The sequence below is a fragment of the Nannospalax galili genome, unplaced genomic scaffold, assembly GCF_000622305.1.
Source record: "Nannospalax galili isolate Female #2095 unplaced genomic scaffold, S.galili_v1.0 scaffold95, whole genome shotgun sequence".
In the NCBI taxonomy this organism is placed as follows: domain Eukaryota; kingdom Metazoa; phylum Chordata; class Mammalia; order Rodentia; family Spalacidae; genus Nannospalax; species Nannospalax galili.
The window spans coordinates 2,505,390-2,516,466 of NW_008342393.1; the positions used below are offsets into that span (position 1 = coordinate 2,505,390).

General features: G+C 45.9%; 1 pseudogene; it reads left to right on the forward strand.

The window, feature by feature from the left end:
- Positions 1-7,520: 7,520 nt before the first annotated feature.
- LOC103738336 lies at positions 7,521-8,612 on the forward strand (annotated as a pseudogene).
- Positions 8,613-11,077: the final 2,465 nt, after the last annotated feature.

The following is an 11,077-nucleotide window of genomic DNA, read 5'->3' on the forward strand; positions in this document are numbered from 1 at the left end:
AGTGACATACTTATGTGATCGTCTCCCTTACAGAATGTTAGTTCCTGGAGCCCAGAATCACATCACTGATACAGCTGATACACAGCAGGAATTTAAGTGTAGCTTAAAAACACTAGTCTTTACTTCTAGCAGATGCCCAGCAGCCACTGCTCAGCCCTGCTCTTCTCCGGAGAGCAAGTGAGAGAGACCCTATATGCATTGACTTCTGCTGTTCAGATGTACCCCGGGCTTGCTCTCAGCTTATCTCCTCCCCTTCCCCCTCAGGGCTCAGAGGCATTGGAGGATTTTGCCTGGTTTCCCTGCCTCTAAGGCAAAGCACAAATGATTGTCTTAGGAAGCTATCCACAGCTTCCTAGATCAGTTACCTTCAGAAATCTCAGGCTATTGTCTGGACCAGAAGACAACAGAAGTCAAAAACTCACCTCAGTTCAGGGGTTGGAAAGATTAGGAAGATAGTCAGATACGCTTTGGCTTGGGGATAACTGCCCAGGGTCAGGTCCCCATTTCTGAATAGGACAGGGCTTGTCCTGGAAGCCCCCTTCCCCTACCTCCATGGTATCTTAGGTACAGGGAAGGGGGCAGCACTCTGTTCTCTTGGCTCCACAGTGAAGGAGGCACCCCTGTGAGAACTGAGATGGCAGGCTGCCTGTGGCACCGCCCCCCACTAAAGACCACCAGGACTGGTGTAGACCCTTCCTCCTGGGAAGGACTGGCCTGAGAAGTCAGGCCCAACCTGTGGCCTTCAGGGAATTTATTTCAAGAGGTGCAGGGTAAGGAACAGATTCTGAGTTATGAATATCAGTGCCCCCCCCATTGCTATGTAAACACTGGCACTTTTATTTTTATTTATGTTAATATTTATATTTTTATGTATATGAGTGTTTTGCCTGCATGTATGTATGTGTGTACCATGGGCATGTCTGGTATCAGCTGCCACATGAGTGCTGGGAACTGAATGCAGGTCCTCTGTAAAAGCATCAGTTTCTCTTAACCGCTGAGCTATTTGCTCCAGACCCCAAAACTGGCACTTTTAAAGTACATCTTTGAAAACCAGGTCCAAGTGGGATATGCCATATATAAGCCTGCGGTGTGCATGTTTTCATAAGTGCATCCTTGTTGAATAGAGCCAGTTGAATTCAACTAAGGGAGAACTGAAGACCTTGGTGCCTTGTCAGGCTGCACAGCCATGGAGCCCCATTGGATGGATCCAAGTCCAGACTGGCCAGACATGTCCTTCCCATTTTCCTGAGTTCTGCCCAGGGAGCAGAAGTTGGTTCTGGAGACATTTCTTAAAGCAGGGAGAGAAGAACTGCACTATCCCTAATGTCTCCCCTCCTGAATGGTAGGAGACTAAAGATCCTGAGTGTACCCAGCCTAGCACAGGTGACCAGCAGAGCAAGGCGGAAGAGACTAGATCCTGAAGTTGCTTAGCCTGGCCCATGTGACAAGCACAGAAGGCCAAAGATCAGTTTCTAATGGGCCACACCAGGGGCAACTGGGAGGCAGAGCAGAGGTGGCAGCGGCTGCCTTCTGGTCTGAGGCAGGAGTGAAACTTCCAGGGGAATGGTTGATTTCTTCTTCCTTTCCCAGGGGGTGTGGGGATCTGAGTGGCCACAGAGGACCAGGCTCAGGAACTCTTTCAGGTCCCCTTCAGCTCCTCAAATGGGAACTGATCTTCTCAACACCTCCAAGGTAGAGACTCTTACTGGGTATACTAATTCCCACCCTCAATGACAATTTTTTTTCATACTGAGGATTAAACCTAGGGTCCCATACTTGCTAGGCAAGAGTTTACCACCTAGTGATAGCTTCTGTGGTTTTGTTTGTTGGTTTTTTTTCCTTTTATTTTAAGACAGGATCTCATTACATTGCCCTGGCTGAACTTCAACTCTTTCAGTAGCCCAGAATAGTTAGGATTACAGGCATGTGCCACCAGTCCCATTCCTACTTGCAATTTGCCCATTTGTGACTCTTTGTATTGGCCACTTAAGACGGTCATAACACAGTTACCCCAAACTTGCTGGTATATGACATCATAAACTGATGCTCCTATAGTTCTGGAGGTCACAAGCTCAACATCAGTTTCGTGGGACCAAGACCAAGGTGTCAGCAGGATCATGATTCCTCAGTGGAGAACCCTGCTCCCAGCTTCCTCTTGTGTTTGGTGATGGTTAGCATGCTTGGCCTGTGACCGCATTATTTGAACCTCTGTCTCTTTTACCTTTATATATTTACATTTATTTATTTTTGACACAGACTCTTACTATGTAGCTTAAGCTGGCCTTGAGCTCTTGATTCTCCTGCCTCCATCCCCCAAGTGCTAGGATTACAGTCCTGTGCCGCTGTGCCCAACGTGTTGTCTTTTTCTGCGTATCTGGCTCAGTGTCCTCTGCCTCTCTCTTGGGAGAACAGCTGGGATGGCCATGAGGGCATACTCCAGTGAGCCAGGATTTTCTCCTCATCTCAAGATCCTTGTTGTAATCACATCTGCCAAGGCCCCACTTTCCAAATAAGGTCTCTAGCACAGACTTCAGGGGTTTGACATGGCTGTCTTTAGGTGACCACTTCCTAGCATGCCATACCTTTTGTTCTGCAGATTACCTCTGCATTTTCAGACTGTGGTAGACAGTGTGCCTCCAGGTTCTCCACTAAGGAAAGATTTGTTTTCCAGTCTGGGAGTGAAGCTAACAGTTGGCAATCAGGGCTCCTTAGGAGGTCTATCTCAGCCACAGGAAGCACCTGGCCAAAATCCATGCTCTTCTGAGTAGACCCATCTCTAGAGAAAAGAGTCCCGCTATTTCAATCCCACTGAGGGCAATACTCACCTGAGAATTACCCTGCCCCACCCCCTAGCCCCTCGGGCTTTATCAGGCTGGCAACCCTGCCCAATTTGGCTTTGTGGCTGGGCATGATAGTGCATATCTATAATCCTAGCATTCAGGAGGCTGAGGCAGTACTACTGAATGTTTGAGGCCAGCCTGTGCTACATAGGTCTTCCTTTCTCAACCTCCTCACAAACAAAAACTAAGATCCAGTCAGTTATGGTGGTGCATACCTCTGTAATCCCAGCACCTGGGAGGCAGAGGCAAGAAGACCAGAACTTCAAGAGTCATCTTTAACTACACAGCAGGTTTGATACCAGCCTGGGTGGGCTACATGAGACCCTGTTTCAAAAAGCAAAACAAACAAATCTCTACCTCTCCTCACTCCTGTTTCCACCTGCTTCCTCTTACAGGAAATGATCCCAGAAAACCCGGTTTTCCTCTGCAAAGGACTACCTGCTTCTGGAAAATACAGCCTGTGCCACAGACATACCTGCTCTTGCCTTATGATGGGAATGAAGTAGTGTCTTTTAATTTGTATTTCTCTGGTGTATTGAAGATTGTCCCCAAAGTTCATGTCCACCCCAAATCACAATATGTGACCCTATTCAGAAATAGAATATTTGCAGATGTATTTAGTTAAGATGTGGTCATACTTAATTAGAGTAGGCCCTAAATCCAAGGACTGGGATCCTTGTGGAAAAAACAGACACAGAGACACACAGAAAGATCACCACCACATGAGAAGTGGGGGAGAGACTGAAATGACACAGCTGCAAGCTCAGGAACAAGGCCTGCCAGCCACGGCCAGGAGACAGGGGAGGCACAGGACAGGCTGTCCCCTAAGAGCTTTTGGAAGGCCAGCCATGCTAATCCCAAGACTTCAGGATTCCAGCCTCTAGAACTCAGAGAATCTATGTCTATTGCTTCAAGTCATCCAGTTTGAAGAAATCTGTCTCAGCAACCCTAAAAAACTATATACCTAGTTTCCAGTAAGGTTGGACAACTTCTCATTTTCATATTTATTGGCCATTTGGACTTCATGTTCTCTACAGTGATGCTTTTTCAGAGTAGAAAATCTTTTCCACCTCTTCATATGAGAATCAGCTCCCTAATTATCCACTAGCTGAAGAAGGAGAAGGAAGAGGAAGAGAAGGAAGAGGAGGAAGAGGAGAAGGAGAAACTCATTTACAGATGCTTAGATCTTTTGTACAATGTACAATCTACAACCTTTGGGGGATCTGCTGCTCACTGGATGGGAATCCTCATCTACACAGTTCAATTTCAGCTCTTTGTTATGGGCCAGAGGGTTCTTGATCTACCTTTGGCAATGTCTCCAACATAACTTCTGTCTACTCTCTTGGTAAACACCCATTCTCCTATAGGCAAGAATTCAGTTGTCTACTCCCTTAGTCCTCTGAGCATGCCCTGTACTTGGTTCATATGGGGTATTTAAGTACTTTCAATGAATGAGCCCCGTGCTGGACTCTGGGGTGCTTTTAGGGGAGGTAGAGTGTAGCAGACCCATCACACAGCACACTGTACTTTCTCTAGGTCTGGAGCTGTATTTTTGTGTTAAGGGCCCAGCACCGTGGCAGTTGTCCTTGGCAGATGTGGAGCTGCATGGGTGTGGAGGCAGATAGACAGATGGTAGATTAGTAATAGACTGAATTTTCTTACTCCTGGGCAGATTAGATTCACTGCCCAGTCATAACTAGAATACTGAGATAAAGAAACACAGTGGTATTCTTAAATGACAATGGGCCAAGTTCATGAAGCCACCCAGGGATTTGTTTTTCCTCAGGTGACTAATAAAAGTGAAGGTCTGGGAGGGCAAGGCCAGCCAGGGGAGAGTACAGTCAGCAGCCCTCAGGACAACTCAAGCGACAGACTTTGTGTAGTCTTCATGGACCTGCCCTAAACTTAGGAAGCCAACCGACCAAAATTTCTTCTTCCCAATTCTCTTTCTGACTTCCAACAGGCTCAAGGGTGGTGATGGGGCAGGTGGGGGGTTGATTCCATAGCCTAACCTACAAAAGGATGGAAAAGGGAGTTGTGGACCTTGAAGTCCTTTCCCTGGACCAAGCAATCATGGTCCCAAAGAATCACAACCATCACCATCATTAAATACCTTCCTGTAAACAGCAAACCTTTTGCCTTTCTTTCTAGTACAACCATTCATTATGCAACTAACTACATGGTAGGTATCATGCCAGGTGCTGGGTTATACAGACAAACAAGTCTGTAAACCTGCTGGTAGGGTGCTCACAGATTATTTGAGGGACAGATTGAAAAATCATGGAAATATACCCTAAACAGTAAGATGCCCAGACAGGACTGCTAAGTTTCCTCTTCAAGCCCAGAATATCAGATTCTCTCATTCTCTCTCGTCAGTGTTACTGTAAGCAAACACACAGACCATAAAGTAATACACATAGGATGCATAAAAAAGTAATTATTTGGATGTCAAAGGTAAGGCCTCTTTTTATGGTTATTGCAGGAAGTAAGGGCGACTGGCCTAGAATGAGGTGTGGTAAGAACGAACTTTGAAAAGGGGCAGGGACTGCAGGGGTGGTAGTACTCAGTGTCTGGCACAATGACTGGGGACAAAGTGGAAATCAAGCTGAAGACCAGCGAAGGGCAGATGGGGGCTATTGTGGCTGAGCCTGGCAGGGGTGCAGGAGAAGACAGGTGTTTGCAGTTTGAGGAGCCTGACAAGGCCTGGGTTTGAATCCCAACTCTATCAATACCAGCCATACTGATGTTGAACAGCTAACTATCTATGTTTTGGCGCCCTTGCCTTTAAAACCTGGCTAATAATAGATCTCAAACCATAAGGTGTAATAAGGATCCAATTAGGTAAGGCTTGTAAAACATTTAGATCTGTACTGCCAGGTGGTTATCATTTAATAAGCAAGTTAACAACAACAAAGGAGTGGTGGCAGCCACTTTGCATGGCATCTGCACCATGGGCCTCTGTGCTTCCCTGATGCAAAGCCTGCCCAGCTGTGGCTATGTCCCTCCTCATCCCCTACATGTACTTCCCCTCCCTCAGAGTCCCACCTGGTAAACCAGCAGAGATGTGGGGGATTCATATATCCTCTCCTTGTTGGAAGTCCAACAACCAAAGTCCCCCATGCAGGCAGAGTTAATGTCCTGGATATCCTGATCATAACTGCCCATAGGCCTTGACAAGTTCCTTGTGACCTTGAAAAAAAGTCAAATGCCACCAAAGGCCCAGGTGTCTATGTTCTCTGAGCCAGGGTCAGCAGCTGAAAAGAACTGTTCTCAAACATCCTTGTGTTCCACATGAGTCATCCTGGGAGCTGTGGGTGTGGGGAGAAGTATTGGTGGTCTCTGTTTTACCATCTCAGCAGGGCTGGCTCTTCGGGACCCACCTTGCTCTGCTGTGCCCTGTCTGTTAGTTCAAGGAGGAGAGATACACCTGGAGGGTGCGGCAGGGCTAGGCTTCTTGGGATATCCCAAGGAACCCACAGCACATACTTGGAACGCTGTAAGTGTTTATTTAATCATAGGGGAGTCTGAGCAATTCCTATTGCGTGAGTCAGGACTCTGCGATGGGAGCCAAATTCCCATGAGAGCCCTGGAGAGGCTCTTAGTTCTGCTCCGTGGACCATTTCCAGGGAGGTCCATCTGTCAACTTATTTACAACAATTATGTATAATGTTTTATATATGTGTAGCTTACAAAGCATAATATCACATATCTAAAGTCTGTTGTCAACTCTAAAAAGTTCTGTACATTTACTTTGTTTTTAGTTTCTTAAACTTGTTTTTATGTGTTCGAGTGTTTTGCCTGCACGTATGTAAGTGCACCCATGTGTGTGATGCCCTCAGAAGCAACAAGAGAGCATTGGATCCCCTGGAACTGGATAGTTGTTAGCCATCCGTGCTGGGAACTGAACTTGGGTCCTCTGCAAGAGCAGTCAGTACTCTTAACTGCTGAGCCATTTCTCCAGCCTGTTTTTTAATTAATTGTTTTTATTTTTAAAATTTTTTGGTCTTTTTGAGACAGGCTCTCCCTGTAGCCCCAGCTGACCTGGAACTTGCTATGTACACCAGGCTAGCCTCGAACTCACAGAGATCCACCTGCCTCTGTCTCCTGAGTGCTGGGATTAAAGGCGTGCACCACCATACCTAGCTGTTTTTAATTTTTTGAAATTATTTTTATTTATTTTATGTGTATGAATGTTATGCCTGCATGTGTGTAAGTGCACCTGTGTCATGCAATGCCTGTTGGGGTCAGAAGAGGGTGTCAGATCCCCTGGAACTGGAGTTATGGATAGTTGTTAGCGACCATGTGGGTGCTGGGATTCAAACCTGGGTATTCCGCAAAACAGCCAGTGTTCTTAACCACTGAGCCATCTCTTCAGCCCCCTTTAAGATTTTTTAAAAATACTTTACTATTGGGGGCTGGAGAAATAGCGCAGCGGTTAAGAACACTGGTCTTTCTTGCAGAAGACCCAGGTTTGAATCCCAGCACCCACATGACAGCTAACAACTGTCCGTAACTCTAGTCCCAGGGGATCTGACAGCCTCTTCTGTCCTCTGTAGGCATTGCACGACATGGGTGCACTAACTTACATGCAGGCAGTGCACACATACCCATAAAATGAAAATAATAAATTAAAAAAAAAAAAACTACTATTTTTGGTACCGAGCTGGCGGAGGTGAGAAGCACTGGGAACCGCGAGCATGTCCACGCTGCGTACTCTGCGAGAGACGCCCCGGCACTTACTGGTCTGTGAGAAATCCAACTTCAGCCACGACAAGTCGCGCCACCGGCATCTCGTGGAGACGCACTATCATAATTACAGAGTTTCATTTCTTATTCCTGAATGTGGGCTACTATCAAAAGAACTGAAAGGAAATTGGGCCCTATTACTCTGTGAAGAACTTACCTCTTCATGAATGAATTACGCATGAATTCATCAACACCTTTGTAAAGAAAGGTTCATGCTGTGCATTAACATACAATACTAGTATTGATGAAGATAATACTGTTGCCCTCCTACCAAATGGGAAATTAATTTTATCCCTGGATAAAGATACTTATGAAGAAACTGGACTTCAAGGTAGTCCATCTCAGTATTCTGGCAGAAAAACTATGAAATTTATTGTTTCCATTGATTTGATGGATTTATCCCTTCACCCGGATTCTAAGAAATCTGAAAGAATATCTTGGTCTTTCAAAGAAAAGAAGCCTTTGAAATTTGATTTTCTTTTGTCTTGGCATCATACAGAAGAATCAACGATGATATCATACTTTTCCAAATACCAAATTCAGGAGCATCAGCCCAAAGTGACGTTGAACACAGTGAGAGAGCTGCAGTGCCCAGTGCTGCAGAGCAGTGAGCCCAAAGGAGAGCTCGAGGAGGCCTGCAGTGCCCTGGAGCTCTTCGACTGGCTTGGCGCAGTCTTCTGCAATGCGGACCTGAATAATGAGTCTAATGATTTCATATCAACCTATTGCTGTCCCCAGCCAAGCACAGTGGTAGCCAAAGCTTGTCTGTGTACAATCACCGGCCTTATACTTCCAGAGAAGATCTATGTTCTGCTAGAGCAGCTGTGTCACTACTTTGATGAACCAAAGTTAGCTCCACGGATCACCTTGTCAGTTCAAGGCTTTGCAGACAGCCCTGTGTCATGGAGAGAGAATGAACATGGCTTTCAAAGAGGAGGAGAACACTTATACAACTTTGTGATTTTTAATAATTAGGACTATTGGCTTCAAATGGCTGTTGGAGCAAATGACAGCTGCCCACCGTAAAATACAAACTTTAAAATCCTGAAAAAAAAATACTTTACTATTTTTATTTTATGTGTATGAGTGTATTGCCTGCATGTATGTGAGTTCATCCCTGTCGTGCAATGCCACGGAGGTCAGAAGAGGGCTTTGGATTCCCCTGGAACTGGAGTTAAGGACAGTTCGTAGCTGCCATGTGGGTGCTGGGAATTGAACCTGGGTCCTCTGCAAGAGCAATCAGTGCTCTTAACTCCTGAGCCATCTCTCCAGCCCCTAAATTTTTTTTTAAATTTTATTATTTTTTAATCAATTAAAATATTTTATTTTTATCTTCTCTGTGTTTGCTTCTATGTATGCATGTGCACCATGTGTGTGCCTGGTGCCCACAGAGGCCAGAAGAGGATGTCAGACATCCTGAAAGTGGACCTATAGGCAGTTGTGAACTGCCATGTGGGTGCTGGGAACTGAACCCAGGTCCTCTGCCAGAGCAGCTAGTGTTCTTAACCACTAAGAGATGTCTCCAGCCCCCAATTTTTCTTTTTTTATGTGTATGAGTGTTATGCCTGCATTTATGCAAGTGCACCCATGCCATGCAGTGCCCATGGAGGCCAGAAGAGGGCATTGGATCTGGGACTGGAGTTAGGGATGGTTGTTAGCCACCATGTGGGTGCTGGGATTCTAACAAGAGCAGCCAGTGCTCTTAACTGCTGAGCCATCTCTCTAGCCCCTGTTTTTTAATTTTTTAATTTATTTTATTTTATTTTAAGTGTACCATGTGTGTGCACTGCCTGAAGAGGGCAGAAGAGGGCATCATCCTGGAATTGGAGTTAGAGATCAGTGTTAGCCACCATGTGGGAGCTGGGAACTGAACTGGGGTCCTCTGGAAGAACAGTCAGTGCTCTTAATTGCTGAGCCCCCTTGTTTGTTTTTGAGACAGGCTCTCATTATGTAGCCCTGACTGGCCTGGAACTTACTATGCTGGCAACAGAGATACACCTGCCTCTGCCTCCATTTTTTTTTTTAAAGACAGTATCTTGGGCTGGAGAGAGGGCTCAGCGGTTAAGAGCACTGACTGCTCTTTCAGAGGTTCAAATCCCAGCACCCACATGGCGGCTATGAACTGTCCTTAACTCCAGTTCCAAGGGAATCCAAAGCCCTCTTCTGACCTCCGAGGTATTGCATGACAGGGGTGAACTCACATACATGCAGACAATATACTCACACACATAAAATAAAAATAATATTAAAAAAAAACAACCCCTCCAAAAAAAAAAAAAAAACCCCAGAGTCTCTTGTACCCTAAGATGGCCTCAAATTCACTATGTAGCCCAGGATAATCTTGAACTTCTGGTCCTACTGCCTTTACCACCCGAGTGCTGGGATTACAAGTGTGAGCCACCATGCCTGGTGTTATATGGTGCTGGGTCTTGAGCTCAGGAGTTCAATCATGCCAGGCAAGCATTCTGTTAACTAAACTATATTCTATATATTTAGCATATTTATTTATTTAAGCCTCTAAACAGAAATACCCTGAGAGGCTAAGTGTTATCTCTGGGTTGAGGAAACTGTGGCTATTGAAAACGTGTGGAAACTGCAAAATCTCACAGGGCAAGAATCTAGGTCTTCCCACTACTATGTAACACCAGGCAGCTCAGGTTCACTCTAAAATCTACTGAGTCCTGGGTGCTGTTGTATTGGGGTAGAGGTAGGAGAAAGCACACAGTATTTAGAAAGAGCACACCCAGCTCCGTGAGGTCCTGGGGTAACTGTCTTCATCTTACCCTCTCTCTTTACCCAGTTCTTGTCCAAAACTGAAGCCCTCCCTTGGATGAAGCCACTGCCACTGGACCACAGACCACTCAGCTTGTGATTTTCCATGCTGGCTCCTCAACCATGATGGGCCAAAGTCCAACATTATATACCCAAGTACCTTCTGCACACTTTCCACATGAGAGTCTCTCAGCATTGCCAACTTCACAAATTCAAAGCTGAGGTTCCCTCCTCTCTAAAACTTGCTCAGCATCCTGCACCACCATCTCAAGTAACAGCATTCCCACCCAACACCTGGGTGTCATCCTGGTGCCTCTCTCCCCACCCACTCAGCCAATAAATTGCCAAAATACTGTCCATTTTCCTCTTAAACATCTTTCAAATCCTGCCTTTCTCCACCCTCCACCCCACCCCACCCCTGTTTCTGCTCCAGGTCCCCAACTTCTGCATAACAGTCTCTTTCTAGTCTGTCTCCAGTTTTTATCTCCCATTAATCCACCCTTACAGCCAATATGTGCATGCCCCTCCTTGCCTCAAAACCTTAAAATCTTTCAGTGGTTCCTCTCTGTCTGCAGGGGTGAAGTCCAAGTTCCTTAATAAAACTCCTTTTGATAGACCGTTATACTTTTATAGCCTCTTCTCAGGTCATCCCTGCCTGGAGCCATTTACTGTACAGAGGCCAGCTTGAGGTCAGCCATAGATGGCAGATGCCTGGAGTG